Source organism: Anomaloglossus baeobatrachus, chromosome 2 (assembly GCF_048569485.1).
Source record: "Anomaloglossus baeobatrachus isolate aAnoBae1 chromosome 2, aAnoBae1.hap1, whole genome shotgun sequence".
In the NCBI taxonomy this organism is placed as follows: Eukaryota; Metazoa; Chordata; class Amphibia; order Anura; family Aromobatidae; genus Anomaloglossus; species Anomaloglossus baeobatrachus.
In genome coordinates, this window is record NC_134354.1 from 384638168 (window position 1) to 384655834 (window position 17667).

Sequence of the window (17667 nt, forward strand, 5' to 3'; positions counted from 1 at the left end):
AACTGTCTGTGACGCTACCCACAGTGTGTGGTGAAATGTGGCACCACCGCTGCCGTTGTAAGGCACCCGGGGGACGATGGGATGGCAGCTGGATGTTAACCCCTCCATGGGTAGGGATGGATGCCCCGGGGCCCAGTGTCTCTTATGCTGAGGATGGTGACGGCAGGGGCCGGCGCGCCCGGTCAGACCAGGGATGTTAGTTTACTCACGATTAAATGAATCACACAGGTCCAATGGTAAACCAAGGTGCTGGTGGCTGGCCATCGCGGTCGGGTGTATCAGGTCCCACACCCGGGCTGGTGGTCTGGGTCACTTTCCTCTGCACTCTGTGTTTGGTGTGGTGGACTTCCCGGTGTGAAACACAGGAGTCTGCTCCCGGTCCTTTTGTTGGGAGCCGTGCCTGCTTATGCTGGCCCGTGGGATCTACCGGGCCCTGGCGGATGCCCTATCTCCTGTGGTGGGCTGTTGTCTGCTTTTGGGACTTTGGTTGGGACAGGACCTATAATCCTGCCCTCAATTGGTTATTTAGCTGGGTCGTTGGTTCCGGTCCTGGCTTCAGGTTCCAAGTATCCCCTCTGTGCACGGTTTCCGGGTCGGTTCTCTGGTGTCGGTACCGGCGGGCTCCAACCCTGCCCCGGTCCACCTCGGATCTCCGGCAGCTGTCTTTCCATCTCCTGACAGACACGGACCACCGTCTGCCACCTAGCAAGCACGCCGGGGCTCCAACCATAATGCCTTTCCTTTCTGTCTCAGCCTTCACTTTCTCCTCCTCAACTACTCCACTCCACTCCACGTGAGCTACAACTCAGACTACTGCTTCAACTTCAACTCCAACTTCAACTACTGCTTTTCCCGCCCCGGGCTCTCCAGACCCCTCGGTGGGCGTTCTCCATCCGCCTGGTCCCGCCCACTGGTGTGTCTTTCCCACCCTTGGAGGGTGACTAGAGTTTCAGGGGATGTGTGGGATGGTGTTATGCGGGGACCTAGACTGTGTGACTACCTGGTTTTGCCAGGGCATCACATTCCCCCTTGGTTAAATACAGACCGTCCGCGGGCTGTCTGACCACCAACGTTTTTTAAAACCGGAACTGTGAAAATAGAAAAGGGATAACAAGAATTATACATTTGAACAGGTAAAACATTTTTCTTCCCTTTACGGGAGGCACAAACTAAACTTAAACGTTGCAAATGGAACGGGACGGAACGGACCACCTTCTCATTGCCCCCACCCAAAACAACCTGTTCCCTGGTGCCACCGCTAACACTGGTGCACACCCCTTTTCCCATGTCCAGGAACGGGTCCAGGTGACGCCCATACGGGCCGGGTAAAAAGTTCCTTACTCAGCAGTGCTTGTCACGGGCCCCAAGTCCGGGGACCCCTGGCTTGCAGGTTAGTCACTGGTTGATGTGGTGACTGGGCCTCGGTCTACTCTACCACAGGCCCTTCCTCCAATCAGCCTCTCCAGAGACTGCGGCAAGCAACAAAAAGTATTTAGTGGTATTTACATAGCCCAAAAGTTATTGGGTTGGCTTTTCCAGTACAAAAGCCATGGTCCATTTAGAACTGAAGAACTGTCAACGGGACAAACTGGGGTAGCCGGGAACCTCTACCTTACTCATCATCTGTGCTTTCTCACGTTGAAGGCGAACCACCCCCTCTATCCACAGTGCTGGGGTAAGAGACCAACTCTCCGGGCTCCAGGTCTTGATCCGGGTGGCCCGTAGGCAGGTGTGGGGCCATATCCTTCCGGGAAACAAATATTTCAGCATCCATACTTGGCTCATAGATGAAGTCCCATCCTTTTTGGGCATCGAAATGCCGGACCTGTCCTTGGTAGGTCGGGCCCCGCACCCAGAAGGTTGATTGCCGAAGATTGTCCTTTTCTCGGTAGGTACGGGGTAACACCTCTGCCTTCCGCTTTTCCTGGGTGGCGATCTCGGTCTTCAGTTGCTGCCGTTGCCGCTCCCAGTACGGGGCACTGGTTTCGTGCTCCGCTTCCTCCTGTTCAGGGGCCTGGCCCATCCGGATACCCTCGCTGCCGGCTACAACCAGCCTCCCTTGAAGTGGAGGGCTCCGATGATCTGCGGCCTGCTCTGCTGCCCTACAGGGGCATCCCGGCTGCGCCTCCGCCGGGACCGGGTACTGGGTAGCGGCCGGCGTCGTTGTTGGGGCCGACTTCCGGTCGGGCATCTCCTCTGTTGCAGCCGAGCGGACTGCTGGAGCTGACGTCATCAAGCGCACAGCCATCTTCGGAACCAGGGGTGATGTCATCTTTGGTGCAGCCGGGCTTGGGGCCGGAGAGGATGTCTTCCGGGCTTTGGCCTTGCGTGGGGCTGGTACGAGTGCCAGAACGGTGGCGTGCTCGTGGCCCGAGGACCCCGTTGCTGGGTCCTTGCAGACAGATGTAACGGGTACCGCTACCGTGGCTTGGGGCAGCGGACCGATTGGGTCACTAGCTGCAGGTGCGGTGGGCGAGGAAGGCAACGTGGCGGACAGGGGCAGACTGAGCTCCTCAGCCAGTTGGGCCAGTTCCGGTGGAACATAGGGGCATGGGTCGCTTACCCGCTCCTCCGAGGCCACTCCTCTCTGTGTGCCCTGACCCCTGCAGCCAGATCCCTCATCTCGGCCGTCCATCTTGCCAGCATATAATTGGCCTGAGTCTGGATCCTGTGGCACATCCTCACGGTCTGGGCTTCCACCCATTCAGCAGTCCCGGGAGAAGGTTCCTCCATGGTCGGGTTGCCGGACCGGGCAGACATCCTCTCGAGATGGTGTCCAGGAAAAAAAGATGGCAGAGTCCTGGTGTCCCTGCCTCTTATCTCCTCGGATCACAAGCCACAGTTCTCGCCCGCCCACCCTGTTTTTTTCGGGAGCAGTCTCAGATGCGGCTGTTTAGTTTCGTTTTCAGCCTCAGGGTGTTACTTATTTCCGGCCGTGTTCCCAGGGGGCGGAGTATCAACTTTGCGCCCTTTTCGGGGAAGAAGATGCTGGGTTGTCATTTTATGCGCCCAAAAATGGCGGCTCTTCAAAATTTTGCAACGGAGCACTGCTGACAGTCCAAAACAAGGCGCACTTCCACCAGGTAGGTGGATGGGTTACAATCCTGTTCGTGATGGCAGGTTTTGAGGTGTGCTGCCCCCGTGCCAGTAGCTGGGCTGCTCGGATCCGGATCCACAGTGTGGCTCAAGGGATGCTACTGGACCCAGGGGTCGCGCGGACACTTCAAATAAAAGGGGGACGTATTTGTACGGAATTTGCTGTAAACTGTCTGTGACACCCCCAACGGTGTGTGGTGAAATGGGGCACCACCGCTGCTGTTGTGGGGCACCCGGGGGATGATGGGAAGGCAGCTGGATGTTAAACCCTCCATGGGTAGGGATGGATGCCCCGAGGCCCGGTGCCTCTTATGCTGAGGATGGTGATGGCAGTGGCCAGTGCGCCTGGTCAGAGCGGGGGATGTAAATTTACTCACGATTAAATGAATCACACAAGTCCAATGGTAAACCAAGGTGCCGGTGGCGGACTGCTGCGGTCGGATGTATTTGGTCCCACACCCGGGCTGGTGGTCTGTATCACTTCCCGGTGTGAAACACGGGAGTCCGCTCCCGGTCCTTTTGTTGGGAGCTGTGCCCGCTGACGCTGGCCCGTGGGATCTACCGGGCCCTGGCAGATGCCCTATACCCCGTGGTGGGCTGTTGTCTGCTTTTGGGACTTTGGTTGGGACAGGACCTATAATCCTGTCCTCAATTGGTTAATTAGCTAGGCCGTTGGTTCTGGTCCAGGCTTCAGGGTCCAAGTACCCCCTCTGTGCGCGGTTTCCGGATCGGTTCTCCGGTGTCGGTACTGGCAGGCTCCAACCCTTCCCCGGTCCTCCTCGGATCTCCGGCAGCCGTCTTCCTGTCTCCTGACAGACATGGACCACTATCTACCACCTAGCCAGCACGCCGGGGTTCCAACCCCAATGCCTTTCCTTTCTGTCTCAGACTTCACTTTCTCCTCCTCAACTACTCCACTCCACTCCACTTGAGCTACAACTCAGACTACTGCTTTAACTTCCACTCCAACTTCAACTACTGCTTTTCCCGCCCCGGGCTCTCCAGACCCCTTGGTTGGCGTTCTCCATCCGCCTGGTCCCGCCCACTGGTGTGTCTTTCCTATCCGGGGGGGGGGTGACTAGGGTTCAGGTCGGCTGTGTGTAACCCTGTGCGGGATGGTGTTATGCGGGGGCCTAGAATGTGTGACTACCTTGTTTTGCCTGGGCGTCTGAATATCATCCGGCTGCACCCCAACATCTCCCCAGTCGAGGTACCATGCAGCAGCGGCCTTATCCCTGGCTGCGCATCTCAGGTGGCATATTCGACATCATCCTTTCCACTCCTGGAGGAGGAAAAGGTTGGAGGAAGGGTCCGCAGCTGAGGAGGACGGGACCCCAGTCACCACCGTAACCAGTGACTACCTCTCCAGGAACGATCCTTGCTATCCTCCCTTTTACTGTGCGCCACAGAGCCACGGAACCAGATCATGCCATGACTTCTACAAACCACTGGCCTGTCAACAGGTATAAAAGGTACGGATTTATGCTCCTATCTTGAGCTCCATGGGGTGTCATAACTGGCGTAGTCAGCAGGATTGCATGCCCAATCCAATGGGTACTGCGTGCCTTTACTTGACTGTATCTTATGTTTATTTTGTGCCCGCGGCCGTGGGCACCGTAACTACCGGACTGGAACTGTAAAAATGGCGTCCATTGAGAATGGGATAGGCGCCATGTGTGCCAACAGAGACTGCACCTGCCCGCCTTTCGTGGGTGGGATTTCCGCCGGGCACAAAAACCAGTAGCCGCCCCCTTTGTTGGACATTCACACTAGGAGCCAGGAACCCTGCCTCCCCAGGACCAGGAGAAGATGGGGAGGTGACATGGACTGACTGGGTGAGAGCCTTAGCGAGTGGTGGTGAGTGAGCCCGGCACCGCAGCCCGCACTGGGATAAGACTGCCGTTCTAGTTCCCCAAACCTAAATACCTGGAGGGCCCAGGAGCGTCGCAAGGAGGCCTGTTCCAGAATGTTTAATGACTTGTTTGTATTTTTTTTATTTATGACAAATGTTTCTTTTTCCTTTCTTTTCTTCTCCTTCTTTTTCCTTCCTACTTCTTCCTTTCCTTTATTGGGTCCCGGTAAAAGGGACGTGTTATTTGTTGACTATGAAATTTTTTTTATTTGCAGTGTAATTTCCTCTTGCAACCCAGGAGTTTTGCGTTTCGCTCTGGAGTAATGTAGCGCCCCTGAGACTGGGTGCTACAGGGTATTGTATTTTATGTATTTTTTATGTTTTTTATAATGTCTGTCCACCCTGAGTAGGAGGAGGTTAAAAGTCTAGTAGGTTTCGTTTCCTGCTTCACACAGCCTCACACACACACACACACACACACAAACAGGCAGAGGAGACATTCCTTAGGTGGGGGCACATGCAGGAGAGACTTGCAAAGCAGACAGTTTAGTTTCAGTTTACCTTAGAACACCTTGGGAAAGTAGTAAGAGTGGACACACAGTGACCAGCTCCCTGGGGAGCGGTGTCTCTCTCTCTCAGGGAGGCAGACCAGAGGAGCCACCAGGTCCAGACTGGTTCTACACCCTTTCCTTACCTGGGACCAGGCGAGTGGATGGATGAGGACCCCTAAGCTGAGAGAGATGCCAGTTAGGAGGCTCCAGGTCCATTAGCCGGCAGAGACTTGGAATGGGAGAGGTGGCTAGCCGGGAAGGAGTTGAGAGCCTGGGACCAGTGGTCGGCAGGTGGCAAGGAGAGTGGTTGCCAGAGCTACAGAGACAAGGAGGGGACCACTACATGAGAGCACAGAAGGAGAAAGCCCACAGGCTGCTCTACCAGACTTTGACCTCTGCCCTGCCTGGGAATGACCAGAGTCATTGCAGTAAAGAAAGAACTGTGAGTAAAAAAAATCTGAAATCCGCAACCCAGTGACACTGACTCTGTTTGTCACCGCCTTGTGATACGGCAATTCCCAGTTGCTCGTTCTCCCTCCCGGGGGTGCACCCTAACATCTTCCCCGGCGAGATACCATGCAGCGGCGGTTTTATCCCTGGTCGTGCACCACAAGTGGCATAGTCGACATCATCCGTTCCACTCCTGGAAGAGGAAAAGGTTGGAGGAAGGGTCTGCAGTGGAGGAGGCCAGGACCCCAGTCACCACCGTAACCGGTGACTACCTCTCCAGGAATGATCCTTGCTAGTCTTCCTTTTAGGCCTAAAACACACTTCCGCAAAAAAAAGTATGTGTCTTACGGTCCGCTTTTCGGGTCCGTGTTCTGTTTTTTAGGGGCGTTTCTCCGGTACATATGGCATCCGTGTGATGGCGTATGTGAGCCGTGTGTGTGTGTGGAATGTCCGTATTGACATAAAATACGTACGTGTGCAGTCCGTGTGCCGTCCGTTTTTCCGGATCCGTATTTTCACACAAATAACCTTGTTAGCCCATCATAATGTTCTCCTGGTGTGTTTAATTGGTCAATTAACTACCCAATTTGGTTAGTTTGCTTAAAAAAACCTTTAAAAACATGGCTTCTGAGCTCATTCTCACATTATACACACTCCAAAATGTCTCTCTCCAATGAAGAACCATCTATTTGCTCTGGTTGATATCTAGGAGATTTGGGGTTAGGCGACATATGATTGAAGAAGAGCCACCACTGGAGAGAAGGATGTGGATTCACCCCCTTGTGAAGCTCAGTGAAACACATGGGCATTTTAATATTCTCTATGGCGAAATGCGGAAATTTACACCAAAATTCCAAGCCTACTGCCATCTAACCATGAATTCATTTGACAACATCCTTGGCCTTGTGTACCATCGTTTGAAGCATCAGGATTCAGGACACCTGTATGTGCCTCAGCATCTCCCCTGAGGAACGACTGTTGGTGACTTTACGGTAGGTGTTGTCATGTATACTCATGCTTTATCTGTTATTTTGAAATACATGTTAAATCTCAAAGGCATCATTTTGTAGAAATTATGTAATTTTAAATTTAGGTATTTGTTGAAAACTTATATAGATCAAATAACCTCATTGTAATCTTAAAATATGATCTGAGTGCTCACATCTACCATTCTAACTCTACCAAAATTAAAGAAACAAGAGTCATAAATCAACAATCTTGCTTATTAAACAGAAAAGTAATTATTTTTCCAATATGGAAAGTAAATATCAGCACATATGTTTTTCCAACAAAAGCAATAAAATAATAGTCATACACAGTATCTCGCCAGTCATTGGATGACACAAATATTTGTTTTGAAAAACAACTTTCATGAATAGTCAAAGTAATGTCATGTTTTTTTTCTATTTCAGTTACCTTTCAACTGGGCAATCCATCAGCAGTCTACATTTCGAATTCTTATTGGGAAGGTCTACAATTGGCAAGATTATCCTGCATACCTGCACTGTGCTATGGGAGACCCTTAGGCATCATGTCATGCAGCTGCCTTCAACACAGGAATGGATGCACATTTCAGAAGAATTTTTGGAGAAAACAGCTGTCCCTAATTGTATTGGCGCCATTGACGGAAAGCACATTAGAGTGAAGAAACCACCTAACTCTGCATCAAGATATTATAATTATCATAAGTTTTTTTCTGTAGTTCTTTTGGCCATGGTAGATACAAACTACTGCTTTTTATTTGCTGATATTGGGGCCTATGGCAGTGCCTCAGATGCACGCATTTTCAGAAGCTCACGTTTAGCAAGATGATTAATGTCTGATAGTTTAAGTTTGCCTGCACCAAGACCATTGCCTGGTAATAATGGCCCTATTGTTCCTTTTGTCATGGTTGCAGATCAGGGGTTTGCATTGTCTAGGCATTTGATGCGTCCATATCCCATATCCCATCTGTCCCATATCTGGACAGATCAAAAGCCCTATTTAATAGCAAATTGGCCAGAGCATGTTGCTATATTGAACATGCCTTTGGCATTTTGGCCTCAAGATGGCGCATTTATCAAACCACCATCCAACTCCAACCAACCACCGTCAAGGCTGTCATGAAAGCTACAGTAGTGTTACATAATTACTGTAGATTACATGAAAGCAATGACGAAGACATTGAGGAGTTGCCAGCTTTAAATGCACCATTTGTAGAGAATGGTAGTGTTAGAACCAATGTGTCCACTTCTGGTCTACAAGTGAGGAATCAGTTTAAAGATTATTTTAGTTTAAATCGCCATAGTCATGTATAAATTTGACATTGTTATAGTTTTTTATCACTTGGTTACATAATCACAAACACATATGTAATACAAAAGAGAAAATGACCATACATAGGTATAATTTGTGGGGTTTTTTGTTGGTTGGTTGTGTTTGTGGTCCCAATAAGCTATTGTGATTTAACTGTATTGCTATAAAATCAGGAATTTTTGTTTTGCAAGTAACAGTACTACTGAATGTACATGACTAATAGTCTAATTGGATTTGAAAAAATTAGTCCAGATTTTTTATTGAACCTACGTATGTCTGTTATCTTTTGCAAAACACGCTGTATTCTATTATTTTTTTTTACAGAATTTTGTCACGCAAACATAATTTGTTTGACACTAGTGGAATACAAGTATGGGACCAGACCATATGCAGATACTGCATAGTGGCTGGATTTTTAATAATAAAGGTGTCTGAATGTTAGTGTAGTAGTTTATGTGCATGCATTTTTTCCCTAAACCCAGTTTTTTCTAATGGATGGTCCAAACAACATGTCCAGAGCAAGGCAACATTCTAACAGGCAGGTAATGTTTTTGAAGTGATAGAGTAATTTCTATTGAATCTTTGGAAAGGAAAACACAAATATGACCCCATGCATATAGAGCAAGTAATGTGTTACATTTTGAAATGTTTTACGACCAGCAATACCCTAGAAAACATACCAAAATGTAAAATAATACATACAATATCACATTATGATTCAACTAAATCCTCTAGACTACTGATGCTTTCCTGTATAGTCTCCATTGCATTGACACCTACAGAATATGTTTGCTGCACAACACTAGATGTTGTAGTGAGTGACTGATCAGTGTTTCCTCTAGTAACAGTTGTTGTACTTGGAACAAATAATGATGCAGTTGTTTGAGCAGATGGAAGACCAAGTGTAGGTGGTACATATTGATGTGTTGGAAGAGGCTGAGTATATGTGTATATGTAGTTAGTTGGGTAAGGCTGATGTTGAAAGTACTGTTGTTGTAGATTATTAGGCACATGGTATGCTGTTGGTTGTTGAAACATTTGAGGTAGTCTATGAACATTACTAACAATACTAGGATAGTTAAAAGAGGTTTGCATTGGTGTCTGTTGGGGTACTTGTGGGACAAATGATGGCTGTTGAGATGGCCTTTGTGTCATTAATGTACCTGTTTGGTATGGGACAATTGTTGGCCTAATTTGTACATCACTTCCCATAGAAGAAGATGGACACTGTATATGTGTTTGTTGCACTACAGGATTTAGTTGAAAATTAGAGTAATGTTCATCAGTTTGGGTTTCCACAGTTTGTTGGGTTGTGTTTGTGTGTGGACCACGTGGATTAGCTCTCCATTGCTCTATCACTTCAAAACAATATATGGGTTCACGCTCACGTTGGGTAGCAGATATTAGTGTTATTAAGGACGCCCTCAATCTGTCCTGCCTATCAGCATGAACCAATGCAAGAGAGGGAGAAAGGGAGCGGCAAAATCTCTCTCCATCACTCTCTGGTATCAGTGAATTCATCATGTGTATTATTCTGGTATCAATGATATCTGGCAGGGAACGTAAATCTTCATAACTCCTATGTCTGCGACCACGGATAGATTGGGCTACTGTGCGCATGGTATTAGTTGTTATTCTAGGCTGTGTGCCTGCATGTTGCTGTGGACTACTCTCTGCAAGAACTGGTGAAGGGCCACTTTGTTGCCCTGTAGACTGGCCTGCAATTACATTAGTGGATTGACTTGTTCCCAAACCCAAATCAGAGGACATTTCTTCTGCGTCTGGCTGGCTGGTGTTGGGGATTGTTGGTGGTTGATATGAGGTTGGCTCCATCTCGGAAGCAGAGGTCGCTGTTAATACTGCTGACTGGGCTTCCTTCTAGATTATCCTCTGTACTTTGAAGAAAGAAAAAAAACCCCAAACAATTAATGTGTGCATTTAAAAAAATAAACCCGCCATGTGATGTAATGGTTTAAACTTACTTTGGTACTTCCATAATGGCCAATGAGAAAGCTGAGTCTTTCATAATGGACATATTTTTTCTTTTTGGCTGTGGCAGCTGTGGTTGCCACTGGGTTATATTCTCTTCTGAACTGGTCACGTGCTGAGTGCCATCGCCGTTTAACCCCTTTACGACCGCCGATACGCCTTTTAACGGCGGCATATTAGGGTACTTTTTCCGATCCGCCGCTTTTTAACGGCGGTCGGAAAAAAGGGTCTAGCGCCCCCCAGAGTCAGAAAATTTCCGGGGTCTCAGCTGCCGGGGGTAGCTGAGACCCTGGAGATCATGATTCTGGCCGGTTTTTCCGGTCCCCGCTCACCTGATGACCGGTATACACCGTATACCGATGATCAGGTAACAGAAAATGACCGTGCCGGTAAAAAATCATTTATCTCCCATCTGGCATAAACAAACATGTCAGATGGGAGATAAATCTCTTTCCCGGTTCCCTCCGGTCCCCTCGGTATCCCCAAAGTGCCCCCCCGACCCCCAACCCCCTCCCGAAAATCCAAGATGGCCGCGCGCACCGCCGATCACAGCAGCGCGCCGGCCACATTCACACTGTTCCTATGGTTTCTGTCGCATGTGCCATCACACATGCGACAGAAACCTGCTCCCTAGGCCCTGCCAGGTCCCCCCCTGTCCCCCCCGGTGTCCCCCGGTGTCATACATACCTGTCGGAGCCCTGATCCCCCGCGGCCCCCTCCTCCGGCTCCTTCACAGCAGACGCCGGTCACATGTGCAGAGCGCAGCTGTCAGCTTCCTGTGTTCAGGACGCTGGCTGCTGCTGCTGCTGCACGGAGTCTGCAGCTGTGACCCGGGGAGGGTGGGTGCAGATTCTTTGCACCCACTCTCCTCAAATGGAGGGTCTGCCCTCCTAGAAAATGGGGGATACGTTCCCTGAACGTGTCCCCCATATTCTAGAAGGTCCAGAGTCGACGTGGGACATCCAAATGGATTACAGTGGATTTTTTTTTTCTTTTCAATAAATTGGTCAATCAGGGAATGTTTTGGGGAGTGTTTTTCAAATAAATTTTTTTTTGTTGTCAATTTTTTTTTTTTATTACTGTCAATTAGTTATGTCGGGTATCTGATAGACGCCGTGACATAACTAATTGCTGGGCTTGATGCCAGGTGACATTACACATCTGGTATCAACCCCATTTATTACCCCGTTAGCCAACGCACCAGGGCGCGGGATGAGCTGGGGCGAAGCGCCAGAATTGGCGCATCTAATGGATGCGCCACTTCTGGGGCGGCTGCGGCCTGCTATTTTTAGGCTGGGAAGAGTCCAATAACCATGGCTCTTCCCACCCTGAGAATACCAGACCCCAGCTGTCAGCTTCACCTTGGCTGGTGATCTAATTTGGGGGGACCCTATGTTTGTTTTTTTTTTTTAATTATTTATTTATAAATAATTAAAAAAAAAAACAGCTTGGGGAGCCCTCCAAATTGATCACCAGACAAGATGAAGCTGTCAGCTGTGGTTTGCAGGCTACAGCTGTCTGCTTTACCCTAGCTGGCTATCAAAAATAGGGGGACCCCACGTCATTTATTTTAATTATTTTTTTTTTCTTTTTGGGCTAAATACAAGGCTAGGCACCCTTTAGTGCCACATGAAAGGCACTAAAGGGCGCCAGCTTAGAATATGCAGGGGGGTGGGACGTTTTATATGTTTGACATCTATCCATTGTAGCATTTTAGGCTATGTGCCCACAATCAGGGTTTGCAGCGTTTTGGGCGCAGATTGTTTTCCCTGCGTCCATAACGCTGCGTTGTGCAGTAGAAGCACAGTTGAAGGATTTTTAGAAATCCCGTGCCCACTGTGCTTCTCTTCTCTGCAGCATAAACCGACCTGTGGTGCAGCTTCCCGAGCCTCAGCATGTCAATTTATGCTGCGGAGAGGAGTGTGCTCTGCAGGTAGCATAGAGCTCCACAGCAGCCTGAACCCAAATCGTGGGCATGGGCAGCTGCGTTCTCCCATGGACAACACTCACATCTCTGCAGGAAGGCTGACACTGTGTACTAGACGCCGTGTCGCTGGATCATGGCCACATAGCCTAAAAGAGAGAAATTTGTTGCTACAGCATCATTTTTGTGAAGTACCTGTGGATTCAAAATGCTTAGTATACTCCTGAATAAAATCCTTGAGGGGTCCAGTTTCCAAAATGGAGTCACTTGTGGGGGGTTTCTAATGTATAGGTACCCAACAGGCCCTACTAATGTGACATGGTGCGCTCAATTTATTTCAACTTTTCCAAAATTCAAATGGTGCTCCTTCCATTCCAAGCCCTGCCATATATCCAAACAGAGGTTTTTGGCCACATATGGGGTATCCCTGCGATCACAAGAAATTGGATAACAACCTGTGGGGTATATGTTTTGTTGTTGCCTCTTGAAAAAGTGAGAAATGTGATGCTAAAGAAACATTTTTGTGAAAAAAATGAAAATTTTCAATATGGCAACCTAAGCTTATCAAATTCTGTGAAGTATTCGTGGATTCAAAATGTTCAATATACACCTAGATAAAAGCCTTGAGGTTTCTTGATTCCAGAATGGGGTCACTAGTGGGGGGCCTCCACTGTTTAGGCACTTTAGGGGCTTTCCAAATGCGACATAGCGTCCACTAATTATTCCAGCCAAATGTTCAGTCAAATTGCACTCCTTCCCTTCCAAGACCTGCCGTGTGCCCAAACAGTTGATTTCCACCACATGTAAGATATCACCAAACTCAGGAGAAATTGCAGAATACATTTCATGGTGATTTTTTTCCTGTTACCCTTGTGAAAAAAAAAGCTACCTGGTTGAAGTAACAATTTTGTGGTTAAATTTTATTTTTTTATTTTCATGGCTCAACGTTATAAACTTCTGTGAAACACCTGGGGGTTCAGGGTACTCACCAAACATCTAGATAAATTCCTTGAGAGGCCTAGTTTCCAATATGTGGTCACTTGTGGTGGTTTTTTGCTGTTTACGTACCTTAGGGGTCCTCCAAATGCAACATGGTGCCCGCAATCTTTTTCAGCCAAATTTCCTTTCCAAAATTCAAATATTGCTCCTTTCGTTCCAAGCCCTCCCATTTGTCCAAACAAAGGTTTCAGACTACATGTGAGGTATCACCGCGCTCATAAAAAAGTGGGTAACAAACATTTGGGTCAAATTTTTGGAATTACCTCTTGAAAAAGTGAGAGAATTGATGCTAAAGCAACATTTTTGAGAAAAAAATTACAATTTTCAATATGACAAAGTAACGTTATCAAAATCTGTGAAGTACCTGTGGGTCCAAAATGCTCAGTATACCCCTCAATAGAAGCCTTAAGGGGTCTAGTTTCCAAAATGGGGTCACTTGAGGGGGGTTCCTGCTGTTTAGGTACCTTAGGGGATCTGTAAAAGCAACATGGTGCCCGCAATCTGTTTCAGCCAACTTTGCTTTCCAAAATTCAAATATTGCTCCTTTCATTCCGAGCTCTCCCATTTAGGCTAAGTTCACATTTCCGTTGATTTGTATCAGTCACATGCGTCGCTTGACGCATGTGACTGATGCGCTGTTCAACGCTGTACAACGGATGACAAAGAACAGAATTCTTTGTCGGATTCCGTTGTGTGCGGGGGGCGGAGTTCGGGGGCAGAGCCGAGCGGGGGGCGGGGCCAGGCGCTGAGGATGTCAGTGGAAGTGCTGCGGTCTGCATGGCTGGGGACAGGTGAGTGTATGTGAGTGAGTGAGTGTGTGTATGTATGTATGTATGTATGTATGTATGTATGTATGTATGTGTGTGCACATGCAAAGTGTGGGAGGGGGCGGAGCAGAGCGGGGGGTGGGGCCAGGCACTGAGGATGTCAGTAGAAGTGCTGCGGTCTGCATGGCTGGGGACAGGTGAGTGTATCTGTGAGTGAGTGAGTGTGTGTATGTGCATGTATGTATGTATGTATGTATGTATGTGTGTGCACATGCAAAGTGTGGGAGGGGGCGGAGCCGAGCGGGGGGCGGGGCCAGGCGCTGAGGATGTCAGTGGAAGTGCTGCGGTCTGCATGGCTGGGGACAGGTGTGTGTGTGTGTGTGTGTGTGTACATACATGTGCGGAGTGCGGGAGGGGGCGGGGCCGAGCGGGGAAGTGTCGGCCTCCCTGCACACGTAACCAGCCTAAATATCGGGTAACAGCAAAGCACCCGATGTTTACCTTGGTTACCCGATATTTACCTTGGTTACGGGCCTACACCGCTTAGCGCTGGCTCCTTGCACCGTAACCAGGGTAAATATCGGGTAACCAACCAAAGCTGGTGACGTGTGCAGGGAGCCAGAGAGCATGCGCAGCGAAATCCGACGGATCTCGCTGCTCAAAAAACGTTACATGCTGCGTTCCTCCCGCCCGGCGGTCAGTCGTTCCACGACTGATCAGTCGGGCGGAGGGTGCAACGCAGCATCATCAGTCACAATCCGCTGCTCATACAAGTCTATGGGAGCAGCGGAATCCGCTAAACGGATTCCGCTGTTTACAAGAGCAGCGGATTGTGACTGATAGATTTTAGCGGAAATGTGAACTTAGCCTTACCCAAAGAAAGGTTTCTGACCACATGTGGGGTATCGGCGCGCTCATAAGAAAGTGGGTAACAAAGTGTGAGGTCCAATTTTTGGTGTTACCTCTTGAAAAAGTAAGAAAATTAGTGCTAAAGTAACATTTTTAGGTAAAATGTTAATTTTTATTTTTTTTCATTCCATATTACTTTAGTTCCTGTGAAGCACCTGAAGGGTTAATAAACTTCTTCGATGTGACTTTGAGTACCTTGAGGGGTGCAGGTTTTAGAATGGTGTCACTTTTGGGTATTTTCTGTCACCTAGGCCTCTCAAAGTCACATCAAATGGGATGTGGTCCCTAAAAAATTGGTTTTGTACATTTTGTTGAAAAAATGGGAAATTGCTGATGAACTTTGAACCCTTCTAACTTCCTAACCCCAAAAAATTTTGTTTCAAAAATTGCGCTGATCTAAAGTAGACAAGTGGGAAATGTTATTTATTAACTATTTTGTGTGACATAACTCTCCGGTTTATGGGCATAAAAATTAAAAGTTTGAAACTTGCAAAATTTTTAATTTTTTTGTCAAATTTCAGATTTTTTCACAAATAAAATAAAAAAATATCATCCTAAATTTACCTCTAACATGAAGCCCAATATGTCACGAAAAAACAATCTCAGAATCACCGGGATCCATTGAAGCGTTCCAGAGTTATAGCCTTATAAAGGGACACTGGTCAAAATTGCAAAAAATGGCCTGGGCATTAAGTACAAAACTGGCTTCGTCCTTAAGGGGTTAACAAGATCCACTGTTTAAAAAAAAAAAATTGTATAATAAGGTCACAAATTAAAACAATTGAACAATAAAAAAATAAAACATTATTCTTGTATTGCAGCAATTTAAATAAATTGGAACACACATCCATGTGTATGAAAACAACAACCCATGACACTCATATAGTGACATAATAACACAATAAGCATGACAAAGTTAACAAGATCTCCAGTAAAAAGATTAAACCACTGTATAATCATTTATCTCCTTGTAAATTACCAAAAAAACAAAAAAAAACCTTCAGTAAGCCATGAGAAACAAAATGTCTATAAACCCATGAAGTGCCATATGTTCCTCAAAGATTTTCCATTATACACTACACATTACTGTTACCATTCCAGACATGGTGACACCAAGGAACATGCATAATAAACCAAACATAGAAATACAACTCAAAATGTATAGACAATTCACAGCACATTTACAATAGAAAAAGCACAAAATTGAAAACACAAATATATTTCAAACATGTTTAACCCCTTCAGCCCCCGGGCACTTTCCGTTTTTGCGTTTTTGTTTTTTGCTCCCCTTCTTCTGAGAGGCGTAATATTTTTATTTTTCCATCAATCTTGCCATATGAGGGCTTGTTTTTTGCGGGACGAGTTGTACTTTTAAATGAAACCATAAGTTTTACCATATAGTGTACTGGAAAACGGCAAATAAATTCCAAGTGCGGAAAAATTGCAAAAAAAGTGTGATTGTACAATAGTTTTTGGGATATTTTATTCACTGTGTTCACTATATGGTAAAACTGAGGTATCTATGTGATGCCTCAGGTCGGTGTGAGTTTGTAGACACCAAACATGTATAGGTTTACTTGTATCTAAGGGGTTAAAAAAAATTCACAAGTTTGTCCAATAAAAGTGGCGCACGTTTTGCACCATTTTCCGAAACACGTAGCGTTCTTATTTTTAAGGATCTATGGCTCAGTGATGGCTTATTTTTTGCGTCTCGAGCTGACGTTTATAATGGTACCATTTTTGCGCAGATGCTACGTTTTGATCACCTGTTATTGCATTTTGCGTAAAACTTGCGGCGACCAAAAAACGTAATTTTGGCGTTTGGAATTTTTTTGCGACTACGCCGTTTACCAATCAGATTAATTGATTTTATATTTTGATAGATCGGGCATTTCTGAACGCGGCAATACCAAATATGTGTATATTTATTTATTTTTTAACCCTTTAATTTTCAATGGGGGGAAAGGGGGGTGATTTGAACTTTTAGGTTTTTTGTTTTTTTTTTTATTTTTTAAAACTTTTTTTTTTACTTTTTTTTTTTATTTTACTAGTCCCCCTAGGGGGCTATAGCGATCAGCAATCCGATTGCTCATCGCTATCTGCTGATCACAGCTATACCGCTGTAATCAGCAGATTCAGTCACTTTGGTTTTCCCTCTGCTCTCGGCCGAGGGAAAATGAAAGTGAAACATCGTAGCAGCAGGCGTCATCACATGACCCTGTGCTACGATGGCAACCACCGATAGTCACGTGATAACACACGTGACTTCCGGTGGGGGCGGCGTTGAGTAACAAACATGGCCGCGCGCATTTAAATCTTGCTGCCAGACTTTGGCAGCAAGATTTAAGGGGTTAATGGCCGCGGGTGGAAGCGATTCCACCCGCGGCTAGCAGGCACACATGTCAGCTGTTGAAAACAGCTGATATGTGTGCCGATCCATGCCGCCTGCCCGCGGCAGGGGGCGGGGCTTAACGGGACATGATCCTGGACGGATAGATCCGTCCAAGGTCGTGAAGGGGTTAATTGTTGCTTGACCACCCTGAAATGCCCTTTGTACATGCATAAAATGCTTTGCATCCCACATATACACATGCTGACATTACTAGAAAACTGCAATAAATAGTTCAAAAGGCCAAAAAACTACACTCCCCTGTTTGTGAGTCTCCAGTGTATCTCAAAATGAGTCAGGCCCATTAATACATGCCAAACAAACTATACAAATATGGATATAATCTGCCTACAGAATGTGCACATGTAGATAAAGACAGAAGCAATGCAAATATTTGTACTCACCATATCTATTTTTCCTTCCAGGGGTACATTGAGACCATCCAT